This window comes from Macaca nemestrina, chromosome 10, assembly GCF_043159975.1.
Source record: "Macaca nemestrina isolate mMacNem1 chromosome 10, mMacNem.hap1, whole genome shotgun sequence".
Taxonomy (NCBI): Eukaryota; Metazoa; Chordata; class Mammalia; order Primates; family Cercopithecidae; genus Macaca; species Macaca nemestrina.
Window position 1 is genome coordinate 43,336,281 of NC_092134.1, and position 16,411 is coordinate 43,352,691.

At 38.9% G+C, this 16,411-nt stretch overlaps 1 long non-coding RNA gene across 1 annotated transcript in view; it reads left to right on the forward strand.

Moving 5' to 3' along the window:
• LOC105483751 (uncharacterized) overlaps positions 1-14,791 on the forward strand; it is a 68,627-nt gene extending 53,836 nt beyond the window's left edge. The window contains exons 4-6 of the long non-coding RNA XR_011608986.1: positions 7,135-7,216; positions 12,758-12,894; positions 14,567-14,791. This is a non-coding gene — a long non-coding RNA (uncharacterized lncRNA). The remainder of the gene's footprint in view (positions 1-7,134; positions 7,217-12,757; positions 12,895-14,566) is intronic.
• Positions 14,792-16,411: the final 1,620 nt, after the last annotated feature.

Genomic DNA, 16,411 nt, shown 5'->3' on the forward strand with positions numbered 1-16,411 from the left:
GTATTTTCCAAAAACAGCTTTTTGCCCTGAAACCACAGGCCTAAGCTAACACTGCTGTCCTTAAACATAAAATACACACGTACTGAGGGACGTTTTACCCTGGAAATTTTTAGGGTGTGACCTAAAGACTGGATTTTAAAAAAAAAAACAGCAGGAAAATATCTTCTACATTTTTCCTTTTCCTCTGCTCCCAAATTGGAAAATATTCACATGGGGAATCCTTAGAAACCAAAAAAACAAAAAAACAAAAAAAAACAGTTTTTTCAAAATGCCTAATTTTTCCAGTCCTTCACATTTCTAATAATGGTGGGCCTGGCAGGTTCCACAAATGTTTTCCAAACACTACACAGACCACATAACTGATATAAATAGAACTAGGTCTAAATAACTAATGAAAATAGCACTCAGGGCCCCTGTGGAGGCCATCTGGGAGATGATCCCTTCCTAATGAGCCTGTGACTTCAGGGAGTCACAGATTCACCCATTTCAATCCAAACCCTTTTGGAGAGATTGGATGACACTTTCTTTTCTTGGGGGTGGGGGGTGGCGACATAATTAAAAGTGTGTGTAGCTCAGTGGGGAGAGGGCAGGTTGATGAATGGAGAATGACAAAGATGATGCATATGTCTAAATTCCAAAAACTAAAGCATGGTAAGGAATAGGGATAGTTTTTGCGGCTGAATCCCTCTACTGCTGAAAACATTCAATTCAGTGCTCCTTTCTCCCCAAATTCTCTGTAAATACTCCACATTAAACTCATAGCATTTATTAAAATATCCTGTATTTACTTAACCATCAGTTCTGTTTATTAGGCACATTCCTGATGGAATTTGCTCAGCATTTTGCTTCCCACCCCTGTTTATTATGTCTACCCACTAGCTGACTGATGCGAGAATAAACCTGGAGCCTAAGGGTGGATGGGGAAATGAGGAAGGGGTAGCCTTGTAGGGCAGTGAAGATTACCGGGAGGAGAAGCCTGGAAAAGGTAGCTGAAATTGGAGTTGCTCTCTTAGAGTGGATTTAAATGGCGAAATCAATGGAGTCATTCAAAGCTAAAAGAAACCATTTGAAACATCTTTAACAACTGAATCATTCATTTAACCATTTCGTAATTTTCCATCCATTTTGCTACTTTTCAAACTCTGGGAATTTATCATGAAACAATCCCATCAGATAAATGTAAATTTTAAAATTCCTCTAAGAATGCTCACTACTCAAAGTATCCTTAAACGAAAGCATTTAGAATCAGCCTTGTTAAATGTTTCTGAAAATTAGATATTTCAATGGACTGTAACTATACCAAGATGGGAAGTGTCTGTGGGCATTTCCATATGGTTTTGGAATTACACACTAGCTTCCTGGAATTATACACACAAAGAGGCCACATTGCTCTCTGATTATTGGATGTAATTTAAGATAACATGCTTTTTAAAATTGAAAATTCTAAAGCCATAGTAAAGTTCAACAGTGAATTAAAAAATCCATGTGATGTGCACACACACACAAATACATTTTAATTTTCAATACCTTGAAAAGTAGTAAAGAGAGTTCTACATTCAACATAAATGTTAACAATTTAAAATGTAAAATGACTATGGATCCTCAGGAAACAGGCACAAAACACAACATTTTAATATTTAAAACATTTAATTTACAAATTTTTTCTAAATTTAAAAATGATATAGTTTGCAAAAATGTATCATAAATTAGACATTACTCTAGCAGAATTCAGAACTCTTATTGGAATTATTGAGGCTACAGAGCTGTGTAAAAGTGTAAAAATAGAAAAATCTATGTAAGATTTTTTTCTTAATTCTTGTTTTATCTTTTTTACGGCTCTTAATGCCCTTCAACCACTGAAACACATTGCCTACTTTTCTCAAGACACATAAGTTTGCCGTTCCTGACCATGCTCTGCTTTTTCTTTCTTATCAAATCTTTCTTAACCTAGGTCTCATCATCCCAGGGACCTCTGTTCCACTTTATACAATGGTACTGAATCATCTGATAAGCGTATTCAGGATATCTAATACCTTTTATCCCAAACTTGCCTAATAACAAAAATCAGATCATTGGCTAATTAAAAACATCAGTTCCTGGACTTCAACCCACACCTTCTAAATCAAAATCTGTAAGAGCTAGGCTTGGCAATCTGTGCTTCAGTCAAGCATGCCCATGTGAACCCTATTATCTGACAGGCGTGGGACTGCTGGATCAGTGATTCTCAGCCCTGGCTAAATAATACATTCACCTGGTGGTACTCAGGCATTCCCTGGAACAATCACGTCCGAGTCTCTGTGGGTGATGCCTGAGTATCAGTGGATTATAAAAGTTCCCTGGGTGAATCTAATGTGCAATCAGAGATGTGAACAGCAAACCCATGTTTCTCAACATTTGGTCCACAAAAACTCTGCATCAGAATCACCTGGAGTGTTCTGGAACAATGCAGATTCCTGGACCTCCATCCCAGACTTACTTGATCAGAATCTTTGGAACCTGGGCATCTGAGTATTTACCAAGTGCTCCAGGTAATTCTTATTTACACAAAGTCTGAAAATTCTCTCCTTAGAGCAGATGTTCATGTGTAGGGGAGGAAAATTTCTCCTCCACCCTCCTAGGATTCCACCGGGGCATAGAAATTAAACTGCCATGAGACATGAATGAGAGAAAAGCATACAGATTTTACTAACATTTTACATGCACTTGAGGGCCTTACAAGAAAATAAAGACCTGAAGAAATGAGCAGAACAGAAGGTGTGTATACCTTTATGAGAGGTGACAACATGCTAGCAGCCCTCACTCTCCATGCCTCCTCGGCCGCGGGGTCCACTCTGGTGGTGCTTGAGGAGCCCTTCAGCCCACCACGGCACTGTGGGACCCCCTCTCTGGGCTGGCAGAGGCTGGAGCCGGCTCCCTCTGCTTATGGGGAGGTGTGGACGAAGAGGTGTGGGCGGGAACCAGGGCTGCGCATGGCACTCTGGCGCTCGCGGGCCAGCTCGAGTTCCGGGTGGGCGTGGCCTCCCATGGCCGTGCTCAGAGTTGCCGGCCAGGCGCCACTGGCACAGGCAGTGAGGGGCTTAGCACCCGGGCCAGCAGCTGCAGAGGGTGTGCCGGGTACCCCAGCAATGCCGGCCCGCCGGTGCTGCGCTGGAATTTTTGCTGGGCCTCAGGTGCCTCCCTGCAGGGCAGGGCTCTGGACCTGCAGCCCGCCATGCCGGAGCCTCCCCTACTCCGCCCCCGACGTCGGGGGCTCAGGTCTGCCCCTAGCCTACCTGACAACTGCCGCCTCCTGCCCGAGGCACCTGGTCCCATCGACCGCCCAAGGGCTGAGGAGTGCCGGGCGCACAGCGCGGGACTGACGGGCAGCTCCGCCTGCAGCCCCAGTGCAGGATCCACTAGGTGAAGCCAGCTGGGCTCCTGAGTATAGTAGGGACTTAGAGAACCTTTTTGTCTAGCTAAGGGATTGTAAATACAGCAATCAGCACCCTGTGTCTAGCTCAAGGTTTGTAAATACACCAACCAGTACTCTGTATCTAGCTAACCTAGTGGGAACTTGGAGAACTTTTCTGTCTAGCACTCTTGTCTAGCTAAAGGATTGTAAACAAACCAATCGGCACTCTGTGTCTAGCTCAGGGATTGTAAAGGCACCAATCAGCATTCTGTCAAAATAGACCAATCAGCTCTCTGTAAAATGGACGAATCAGCAGTATGTGGGTGGGCTGCCTGAGCCGGTGGTAGCAACCCGCTCGCGTCCCCTTCCACACTGTGGAAGCTTTGTTCTTTTGCTCTTCGGAATAATAATGCTCTTATTATTGGTCACTCTTTGGGTCCATGCTGCCTTTATGAGCTGTAATACTCACCACGAAGGTTTGCAGCTTCACTCCTGAAGCCGGTGAGACCACGAACCCACCAGAAGGAATAAACTGTGAAGGCGTCTGAACATCAGAAGGAACAAACTCCAGACACACCATCTTTAAGAACTGTAACACTTACTGCAAGGGCCTGCGGCTTCATTCTTGAAGTCAGACCAAGAACCTACCAATTCCGGACGCATTTAGACAAAGAAATGATACATTTGGATTAGCAGCAGTGAATTGTGGGGAAGTGACTAAGAGACATATTGGGGAAATCTAGTGGAAGATAAGGGTTATTCAATAACTTGGTTACTTATCACCCCATCTCTGGGGATAAGGATGTTCTTCTGGTACAGGGAAGCATCTTTCTTACAGGAAATGTTATGGCCTGCTTTTCGGCAGAAAAAGGGAGATCAGAAAGTCCTTCCTGCACCTGCTGTTTCTTAAGTGACTTCAGCTTGAAAATAATCAATATGCCATCCACACAGCCAACAGATACATGAAAAATGCTCGACAACATTAATCACTAGGGAAATGAAAATTAAAACCACAATGAGATTTTCACCTCGCATCTGTTAGAATTGCTATTATCAAAAAGAGGAAAAATAACAGTGTTGGTAAGGATGTGAAGTAAAGAAAACTCTGGTATACAGTTGGTGAGAATGTAAATTAGTGCAGCCTTTATGAAAAACAGTATGGAAATTCCTCAAAAAACTAAAAATAGGGTTATCATATAAGCCAGCAATCCTACTACTAGGTATATATACAAAGGAATTAAGATCAGTTTGTCGAAGAGATGGCTGCACTACCATGTTCACTGCAGCGCAATTCACAATAGCCAAGATGTGGAGTCAACCTAAGTGTCCAACAGTGGATACGTGGACAAAGAAGATATGGTACATATACATGATGGAATGCCATTTGGCCACAAAAAGAGGAAAATTATGTCATTTGCAACAACATGGACAGACCTGGAGTACATTACAATCAGTGAAATGAGCCAGACACAGGAAGACAAATACTGCATGTTCTCACTCGTATGTGGAAACTAAAAAAATTGAACACATAGAAGAAGCAGAAAGCTAAATGGTGGTCACCAGAGACTAGAGAGTGAAGAGAATAGGGAAATGTTGGCCAAAGAATATAATGTTTCAGTTAGGGGAATAAATGATAACTATTTGAGGTGAAAAAAAGCAATATGCCACAGCTCCGTATTCTGGGGTAGCATGTCCTGAATTCCTTCAATAATTAGAGTACATATCAGAATTGTGAAGAGATGATCCTTGCCCACCACAACCTCTGCACCAGCCATTCTGCCGTAAGAGACGTGGTGTGGGTCCGGACAAGCCCTGTCCTGCCATGCTCTTTTATGTGATTTTGATACGTAGTTTCAGTTAAACACAATTATACTGAATTTTAATAGATGAAAATGTTATCAAGGCGAATAAGTTTGAGAAATGCTCAATCGTATGTTCTCTTTGATTTTCACAGTACACTTTACCAGCGTGGAACACATTCTGGGGAAACCTGTTTCAATTTTAAAAGATATATATCGTTGATTTTTTTTGTACTCTTTTATAAAGTACACGTACATTTTCTCAATGAACTCTCAAATCACAGTTTAGAACACTAGATTAAGAAATGTGAAGTAACTGTCTAAGAACTCTGCTAGTAAATGACTGAATGATCTTGACTACAATTCTTTGGATTCTTCCTTCTGAGGAGATCCCATAGTCTTACAGCCCCATACCTGTGATCTAGGTAGTACAAGAACCACATAAAAATACAGTGATGAATAGCAGGTTTCATGCATTTTTTTGCAGCTGTTGTTATTTTTTCTTTTGAAATATTTCCTTTGAACTGATTTCCCTACTACTATGAAGAGGAAGGGAGGGAAGATCACACCCCAGAACAGGTGTTTGTTATAATGGCGGCCTCCTACTACCAGATGACCCATATTATCTCCCATCTGTCACAAACCTAATTCATAAAGAATGAGAAATAGCACATTTTTTTAAAATTCTGTATATGCAATCCTTTGTTCTGTTGCATTATTTCACTGATACTTTAACTGTATTTTTGATGTCTTCTTAATCTAGATGCCATACAATAATATTAATTTTAATTTTTAAACAATTTTAATGGATGCCAAATAGTCAAGAACACAACTATACATGCAATATTCCAACTAAATGATAAAACCCATTGAAAGGAGTGCCATAATACTCTTCACCTTCAGCCCATCTCTGTGATAGTCATTCGGGCCAAGTAAAATTATTGAATCCATTTGAAATGGTAGGAAAGCAATTCGAACGGTTACTTTTATTTTTTGAGACAGGGTCTTCCTCTGTCACCCAGGCTGTAGTGCAGTGGCACAATCACAGTTCACTGCAGCCTCGACCACAGAGACTCAAGCCATTCTCCCACCTCAGCCTGTCAGTCGCTGGGACAACAGATGTGAGCCACCACTCCCAGTTTTTTTTTTTTTTTTTGGTAAAGATGAGGTCTTGCTATGTTGCCCAGGATGGTTTTAAACTGCTGGGCTCAAGTGATCCTCCAGCCTCAGTCTCCAAAAGTGCTGGGATTACAGGCACAAGCCACCTTGCCGGGACCCCAGATGGTTACTTTTAAAGTAAACAGCTAGTAGCAAGTCGAGTTACCAGCTTGCTAAGTAAATGACTTTAGCCATTATTTTCAAAACATGAAAAATAAATACAGCCTTTTCCAGCTGAAAAAAAAACCTTCCAACAACCCAACAACCCTGTGAAAATTAGACACCCAAATAAATTGTCTAGAGTGAGTGACACACCAATATTTAATGCAAGTTCAGTGACTTTATCTCTACATCCTTTTATCTCTGTAGAGACACAAGTGATTATATCAGTGCAGATTATTTTAGCAACTTAGTAAAGGAGAGAACATTTTTCATTTGAAAACATTACCTAGCTTTTATTATATGTCTCCCCTAACATTTAGTTTCCTAGTAAAATATTTGGGGAGTGTATCTCAATATTAATAACATTTAAAAGTGAGGCTATTTTGTTTCATCTCTTACGTTGGGGTTTAAATGAGTTGGTGTCAAAGAAATCTCTTGTGTTATTACATCCTGTTTTCATCAGCTATAATGTCCTAAGCATGTTCACGCTAAGGTGTGCTCCTGAAAGTTGCTGGGAATTTTTGAAAAATTGAATCATATTGCAAAATACTCTAAAAATGTTTGGTATGAAAAAGAGACTGAAGATGACTCATTTTATAAAGCAATATGTCTATTTTTTCCTAGGAGTTCTGCAAGACTGGCCCAGAAAGACTGACAGCAAACTGGGGATTACCGAGGGTGATGTCAGAAACAGACAAAATGCAGGGTATGGCATTAAGTAGGCAGGAAGGAAAAAAAAGGTCAGATAGGCCAATGTTGATTCACTGTGAAGGCTAGAGAATGGAATTCATATAGGAAAACAAATTGGAAAAAGAAAGAGTTCGGTAAGAACATGAAATATTTAGTCTCCCATTTATTCACTGAGTATTTATTGAGATCATACAACGTGCTGGTCAGTGAGCAGTCAACTAACTGTAGAGATACAGCTGTGAACAACAGAAACACAAGTCCTGTCTTCATGGACATTACTGTGTCATCTAGTGTTGCTCAGATTTGGGGAATGTGAGTCTCATTCATATGGACACAAAAACAAATCCTCCCAGACAACTAGTGCTAACTTAAATTAATTGTATCACAATGGTAAATAAAAATATATAAGCATACAACTAAATATTAATAAATTATATATCCAGCTCTTATATGGTTGTATTAGTCTGGTTTCATACTGCTATAAAGAACTACCTGAGACTGAGTAATTTATAAAGGAAAGAGGTTTAATTGATTCACAGTTCAGCATGGCTGGAGAGGACTCAAGAAACTTACAATCATGGCAGAAGGCAAAGGGGAAACAAGGCACCTTCTTCACAGGGTGGCAGGAAGGAGAAGTGCTGAGCGAAGGGAGAAGAGCCCCTTATGAAACCATCAGATCCCTTGAGAACTCACTCACTATCATGAGAACAGCATGGGGGAAACCGCCTCCATGATCCAATTACCTCCACCTGGTCTCTCCCTTGACATGAGTGGATTATGGGGATTATTGGGATGATAATTCAAGGTGATATTTGGGCAGGAACACAAAGCCTAACCATATCAACAGTCATAAAAAGGTATCAGAATTATAAAACAGAGTTTCGACACCAGTAAAATTCAAGTTAGCCTCATCAATTAAGTATAATGGATATTTTGTTGAAAACAACAGTAACTCACAATATACTCCACTGCCCTAACAAAGTGTACTATCTCCAGCACGTCTTTTTAATATAAGTACCTATAAGTCTTCAGTTACGTGGCACACTGTGACATAAAATTTTCACTTGATACAAATACTCCATTTACTTGTGTTCACCTCTGTTCCACTCTTACTAACCCATGACAATTAAAGGGTCACGATTTGGTGCCAACATAATTGAGAATATATATATATATATTTTATATTATAACTATATATAATGAAAACACAAAATTTAGCTAAACTTGTCTAAACTTGCAGATAATTGATAGATGTCCCCACCCCTGGCCAAATAAATCTCTTCACCCCTTTTGCAAGGAGATATAGGATGAGAAGCTTGATTAAAAGAATATTGCTCTGGTGAGGATGCAGACTCTAAATATATAAGTTATTATAGGGGTGCTTGGCTTTACTCAGTGACAGTGTTATGAGGGCAGAGCAGAGGGATCTCCAGCCCAGTCCTTTAGGATACCTACTTGAAGAAGTAATATTTAAACAGAGACTTGAGGAAAGAATTGGTTTTAACCAAGAAAGGAGTACAGGAGAATATGAGGGCTAAATTTTTCAACATGTTAACACTAGAGTATCTGTGTACCACTTTGGATCAGCCACTGACCTTGTGGGACTGAATGTTAAGTGTTTTGCATGTATCCAGTAGCTTGAAGAATCTTCATCTATGAAATAAGGGCTATCATACCAACCTTATAGCAATCCTGGGGTCATTCAATGGGTTGCAGTATGTTGGTACTAGGCACAAGGTCTGGTGTGAAGTAAGTAACTTTACTGGAATTGCAACAATGGTGGTGATGATTGGAATGATTCTAAGTAATCTAATCAGAATCATATGTTGCTAAGACTGATGGTATATTTGTTAAGTATAAAAGCAAAATTTTATCTGTGCCTAGGGCCAACTTTCTTATCCTCTCCATGGATGAGAAAAAGAAACTGGACTCTGCTGTTTTTGTTTATTATACACATCCCAGAACACTCCTTTGCAGCATTTGAGAGGAAAAGAAGAATACTTTTGGCCCCTCAGAGGACAAATAACTTTGAAGATTTATACTATAACTTTTGTAGGACAATATATTTTTTAGTCTATATAAAACAATTGTCATCTCTTCCCTGCACATTTAAAGGAGCTACTAAAGGACTCTGACATAGCATGGCCTCTGCCCCGCAGACATTTGTGCCTTTTAGCAAAAGATCAATAGTCTTTTGCCCTCAAAGAAATCCCTTCTCTCTGAGCATCAAGAAAAAATTGAAGTTCATACTCTCTGAACCCCCAGTGGCAAACCCTCATTTCCGCCCACACTCATGAAGCCCTACCTTATTTTGGTTCATAAAGGATGGTTCAAGGACACTATGCCCAAGCTCTTCCCCACACCCAATAATCTGGGTCCAGAGTAAGAACAAGAGTTGCTTCCATATTTCTAATGTCAGTAACCACAGACATCTGATTTTCTAATGGTTTCTTATAGACTAGAAGTCAAAAGCCCATCCAACCATGAAAACAAACTGACTTATAAGTTCAAGACGGAAATAAAAGCAGTATTCAGAGTCACAAATAGATGAAATCTCAGATATAGAAAAACTCCAATAATAATAAGATGGGATTCTGTTTAGAATTTGAATACATAATTTATAGGCCAGTTGTCCCAAAGGCTCCCCTTTGTGGAACACAGCACATATTCTAGCAGTAAGTGGACACCTAAAATCAATTGTTGGTACAATACGACCCCTTGATTGTACCAGTCCTTTCATTTTGCTATTGATTTCTTGGCATAAAATAACTTACTAAAGGTCACTTGGCTAGCTTGCCTCTAACCTAGGTCTGCATTGTTGGCCTCTCGATTCTTAATCCAGTGATCTTTCTGGTATTTATTATTGCTTCCTCTTTTTCCTCAGGTTTTATTGAAAACCACACACACACACATTTAAAATTATTCCACCACTTGTACCAGTTTGCACCCAGGAATCTTTCCAAGGTTCCCTTCCCAAAGCTGACCTGTCAGTCTTTCTGTTGCCATCCCTTTATGCAAATCACATTCTTGCTCTCTGCCTGCTTCCCTTGAACTGACACTTAACACTTCCCTTTATTACCTGTTCTGTCTTTACCTAATACTTTAGCACCAGTACTCTTGGCTTAATGCCCTACACCAAATGGCAATACCCTGGAGATCTGACTTTTTACTCCTCCTTCTTTTGGGTTAAACAATAACCTCACCAGCTTTCTAGCCAGTTTCTTCTCTTGGAACCTGATAACTACTCTGCCATAAAATAGACAGAGAAATGAGGACCCATAAAATTCAACACCAGCCTGAATGGCTCTAGTCACATTATTGACCTTTTACCTAATGCCTGCAACCCAGGGTTAATTCTGCTAATTTCCACCAGGGTTGAGGCTATGTCTATTATCTCCTGACCTTGACTCTATCCTGACTCCTGCTACTTCCTTGGCAACCTTTCCTCTCCAGAAGGGACGTGGCAGCCAAAGGAGCCCAAAAGTAACTGGCACCTGACAGGGTATTGGCAAATGCATTTTCTACTGGCCCATCTAACTGGTGAGCAACAGAATCATCTTGGGAGGAGAGTGAGGTGGCATTCACAAATATGGATGTGAGTAATGAGAGCTTGTCAGGCCTTATGCTTCTAAAAAACAGATTTTTGTGACAGAATTAGATAAAGTTTTATTTCAAACTTGCATAACTCAGCATTATGCTATGTAAATCTTCATGCTTTTAATTTTCTGCTAAATTTCATGGTCCAAAAAAATCAACAGATGCTGAAGAAAATTATATTTATGTAAAAAAGCTTCTAATTCAATATGAAAATAATAAAAGAATGAAGGCTTACTCATGCAACTGAAAAAATCTGGGCAGAATTTTGAAGTCCAAGAGCTTCCCCTAGGGGGTACTGGCACGTTACAGTGACCAGATAATATTGACGCAACCTTTTCGCACAAATATACACCCCTCTTCCCCAATACCAATCACAGTCTTCATAACACTTAACTTCACCTCTTCTCCAGTGATTTAAGTAAGTATGGTGCTTTTGCTGCCACAGCCCCAACTTTTATTTTTATACATTCAAAATAATTACATTTAGAGAAAAGATGTTTCAAAAGCACAGATACCACCCAGCCAGACATCTTACAAATAAGTGCCATTGGGCTCAAAGCAAACTTTAAGAGAGTGTTAATGTCTCTATGTGTTTTGATCAGCATAACAAGTCACTCTAAAACTTAGTAGCACAGAAAGCCCACAATGATTTTTTTGTCTCTAAAGATATATGGGTTAACTAGGCTTAGCAAGGCAGTTCTGCTTCATGTCCTCTTGGCTAGGGCAAGCAACAGAATCAGTCTGGCCCCTCCTCCAGAGGCCAGACTGAGCTAGAATCCACAATGGCACCCACATGTTGTTGGAAGTTCAGCTGGTACTGTTACTGAAGCACCTCCATTCTTCTTCCAGTGGACTTTCCATGTTACTTGAGATTCACACAGGTTTTCAAGAATTAACATTACACAACATCACTTCTACTACATTCTGTTGCCAAAATATGTCACAGGATCAAGGGGAAGGGAAAAAGACTCCACCTCTTTACGATCCATCACACTATCCAAATATGTTATATCTATCCATATATATGGAAGAAAAACAAATCGAAGATTTTATTGTTGAGGCAGTCATCTCACTGCTTATAAAGTACCTTCCCTTGGTTGACTCAATCCCAAAAGGGACCCAAGAAGCTGACTCACTGCTTTTGAATTTTCTTCAAGGCAGGAACAGAGTGAGAATTTCTCAAATTACCCATATTGTAATCTGACTTCAAGGCGCCCTAGGAAATCTTGAGGCTATTTAAAAATCAAAGGCCACATAGGCTTGAAAATTCCTGTGATTTATAACCCTGCTTGGGATTTACCTTGAACTCTATAAATGTAAAAACAGCCCAAATAATACTCCAACAGATTCTGCCAAATGAAAACATAGTGGGCCACCTAGGTATGATTGTTAGGAGGGAGAGGACTACAATGGTTCTGCCTACCAAAGGGTTAAATTTAAAAATTTTTAAATCAATACTCATTTACATTGTGTTCCAGCTCTATTAAAATACAGGGCTAGAGGTTGAGCATGGTGGTTGGCTCATGTCGGTAATCCCAGCATTTTGAGAGGTCAAAGCAGGAGTATCACTTGGGCAACATAGTGAGACCTCCATCTCTACAAAAAAAATTTTTTTTAAATAGCCGGGCATGGTGGTGCATGCCTGTAGTACCTACTAATTAGGAGGCTGAGGTAGGAGGATTGTTTGAGCCCAGGAGTTCAAGGCTGCTGTAATTCATGTTTGTGCCACTGCACTCCAGCCTGGGTGATGATAGAGTGAGACTCTCTCTCTCTCATCATGTATAGAATCATATATATATATATATATGATTTGTTCTCTCTAGTCCTATATATAACATATTATAATATATTATAATATATGTACTTAATACATAAGTGTAAATATATAGATATAAATATATATTATAATATGTACTTACATATATAAGTAAAAATATATAATATATTTTTATATATATAGGACGAGAGAGAACAAGACGATGAACTGAATTCCAATGAGAGAACTCAAGCTTTGCATTTACCATACCCCTAAGCCAGACTGGTCATTTCATAAACTTGCATCTTCATTTACCAATGGATCTGGAAGAAAGGAGACAGGTCAGTGCTCCTCCATTCTTGACACTGAGAACACATAAACCAGTGGGCCTTCTCTTGAATATTGAACTTCTTTCTACTTCTCTTTATCTCAACCTCCTTCCCTCACGAAAAGTCAGGAAGAAAACTATTTAGCTCTTACTATGTGTAATCCACTGTACTAGCTTTTTAAAAAATTTTCTTCTTTGTTAAACCAATATCATGTAATTTAATTATTACCATTTGGAGTTTTGCACACTACAGGTATTTAATAAAAAGTTATCATTTGACTTGCTAAGTTATGTGGCTGGTAATCAATCACGGCATAAGCAGTGCTTCACTCCATGAAAAAATCTCACATATTTTTGAGGACAGCCTCCTTTGGTTCTCAAGTACAGAAGCTGAGTATCCTTGCCAGGCATAAAAATATATTATTTTTTGGCTCATATCAGCTCAGGATATGATATTAAATTTGCAAAACATGGTAATGAAATCCTGAAGAAATAGAAGACATTTTCATAATTGTACTTTAACCTATGTAAGATATTTTATTACTGAATATTCGTACAAAATGCCATTTGACCATGAGCTGGAGACATTGCTTATTGCAAGCATTTTACAAGCTAATTTTGGATGAATGTACTACTTTAGCAAATTTGCACTTCTCAAAAATAGGAATTTCATCTCGAATGGAATGGCAATTTTCCCTCAGGACATGAATGATCATTCTCATTTTGTTAAAATATTTCAATATACTGAATTTAATCAGTATGGTTTTAATTATCCCCTCCTCTGCCCCTTGTTTCCAGTTCTGCTTTTATCCTTAACTCCCAAATTTTTTTGGCAGATGATTAAAATCTATACATTTTCCTTTGTACAATAATTGTTAATTTAGTCTACCCTGAAGTTAAAGTTGAGAAAGATTTCAAATCAGAATAAATCATCACTGGAAATCGAAAGGCATTTTAATGATAGTGTAACTTATCTGACCTTTAAAAAATGAGATCGCTCTAAAGAAATCTTCTTATCAAGAAGTCAGAATGAAAAGTGTTTAGAAGATCTTTTACCAATTTTAAGGGTATAAGACAAGATAACATGTGAAGAAAGAAAAGGAAAGGATGAAACAAGCATCGAACTGTAGAAAGACTTAGCCATTACCAAAAAAAAAAAAAGAAATTTGAATCTGATCCTATGTTGTATAAAACATTAATATTATTTGCTTATTTAATTAAGATTTATTTTCCAAAAGGATCTTTTCTCTCACTCACTTTTATGTCTAACAGTATCCTGTTTTCTGGATTAAAATGCATAGTTCTCAGTAGCATAGATTTTATTTGGTAGGTATGTTACACAAGATTCCTAGAATATTGCCATGCAATGTAGGTAATTAGTACAGTTCAAGTGTATAGACATTTTCAAAGCAAAACTGTTGTATCTTTTTGTATATGTATATGTGGGGGTATACATATATATATGTATGTGTGTATATATGTGTATATCAAGATATGTGTGTGTCTTTATATACACGTATATACATACACACACATATATACACACACACACATATATATTGCCAAAAATTTGATTAAGTGTTCTGCCTCTTTTCTCTTTTAAAAGGCCATTAGTTTTAAATTCAATGTTCTATCTCAACAAGAGTTATCCAACTACCCACTATTTCTATTCTGTGTCTTCACAGGTACTGATTGTCACACCTTGTAAAAAATTGGAGCCACCAAATTTCATAACTGACTCCCTGTTCCAAGTTTTCCTGCCTTCAAGAATCTGACCTTTCAGATCACACTCAGACACAGATGTGCACAGACCACTGGTGTGATCGGTAAACTTTCCTATTCCCTTTAAAGAATGGTGCACTTTGAACCCGGTCTATGCAAACCATCTATGTGAGTACGGTGAATTTTCAACGGTGTTTTATAATACAATATATTGGAATGATTAAACAAGGTTCTCTGTAGTGCTTTCATAATAAATGATTTCAGTTCTTTAAGTTGAATCTCATTTCTGAGAGTTCACATTCATAATGAAAATCTATCATCTAAGAATTAGTAGCAGCCTCATAGATGTCTCCAAAATGACTACAACTTACCCATTGGGATCTCCTAAAATAGGCATTCAGGTGCCAGAAGTTGATCATGTAGCCATGCTGTGACGAGTCTAATTACGCCAAAGAATGCCTACATTTGTCTTAAATCTACTTTTAGAAACCATTGTCAAAACAATCCACAATGTGTGGATCTGCGGGTGAACTTCATAAACAGGTGTCACTATATTTTTCTGTCTTGAAAACTACATCAAGTAGTGTCTGCTAACTGCCAAACAAAAGATTACATAGAAATACTGTTGGAGAGGCGGGGCGCGGTGGCTCACGCCTGTAATCCCAGCACTTTGAGAAGCCAAGGCGGGCGAATCACGAGGTCAGGAGATTGAGACTATCTTGGCTAACACAGTGAAACCCCGTCTCTACTAAAAATACAAAAAATTACCCGGGCCTGGCGGCGTGTGCCTGTAGTCCCAGCTACCCGGGAGTCTGAGGCAGGAGAATGGCGTGAACCCGGGAGGCGGAGCTTGCAGTGAGCCGAGATAGCGCCACTAGACTCCAGCCTGGGCGACAGAGCGAGACTCGGTCTCAAAAAAAAAAAAAAAAAAAAAAAAAAAAAAAAAAATACTGATGGAGAAACAGGACCAATAAGACATCAGCTCATCCTTAGCTCGTGTGTTTAAAATCAATCAGCTTTATAGAGTGTCCCATTTACATTCCTCATATCACAATGTCTATACTCCCTTGCAGAAAAATTTCTTGTCAGGATTTAAAAGAGGCCATCATTGATAAGATTAATGAGCTCCATCTAAGAAAATGAGCCCATTACCATGTTTATCACCAATTTTTCCCCCAATAGCTATCTCTGTAATATATAATAAAACTCTGCAGACAAATTCTTCTACCCTCTTACCTTCTGCCTTTGTAAATTTGCCTTGTAATGACAACATTTATTCATAAAGCAGAGTGCTTAGAAAAGTATGTGTGGTGTTATGAATGGCTGCCACATTTTATCTCAGCAGAGTTCCGTTCTATGTTAGCAGGCAGAGCAGTCCTCTTTCATTGACAGTGTCAAAATAGATACATCCTCGAAAAGTTCAGAGGTCTGTGGTTCATGCTATTAGGGTTAACCTCAGGTTCGATGAGCTACTATAGTCCGAGAGGAAAATGGACTCCAAAGTAAGCTCCCAGATCCAACAGGGTATTCATCCCCTCCATAAAAAGCTCCCAGATGAAGATCCGAAGAGGCGTTTATAAGCTGATCCCCAGGGTCCCTGGGAAAACAGTGTGAGGTCATCTATACAAGGTAATGGGTTATGACAACATAACAGAAGATAATACCAAAACAAAAATACTTCTCCCAATATTATCTAACATCTGATTAGAAATGATAAATAGAAGAAATATTTAAATGACTTCTATTTTGATAGTTAATAGACTTTCATTCTATATCCTCAGAAGAAACAAATTTCTCGGCTATGTTTT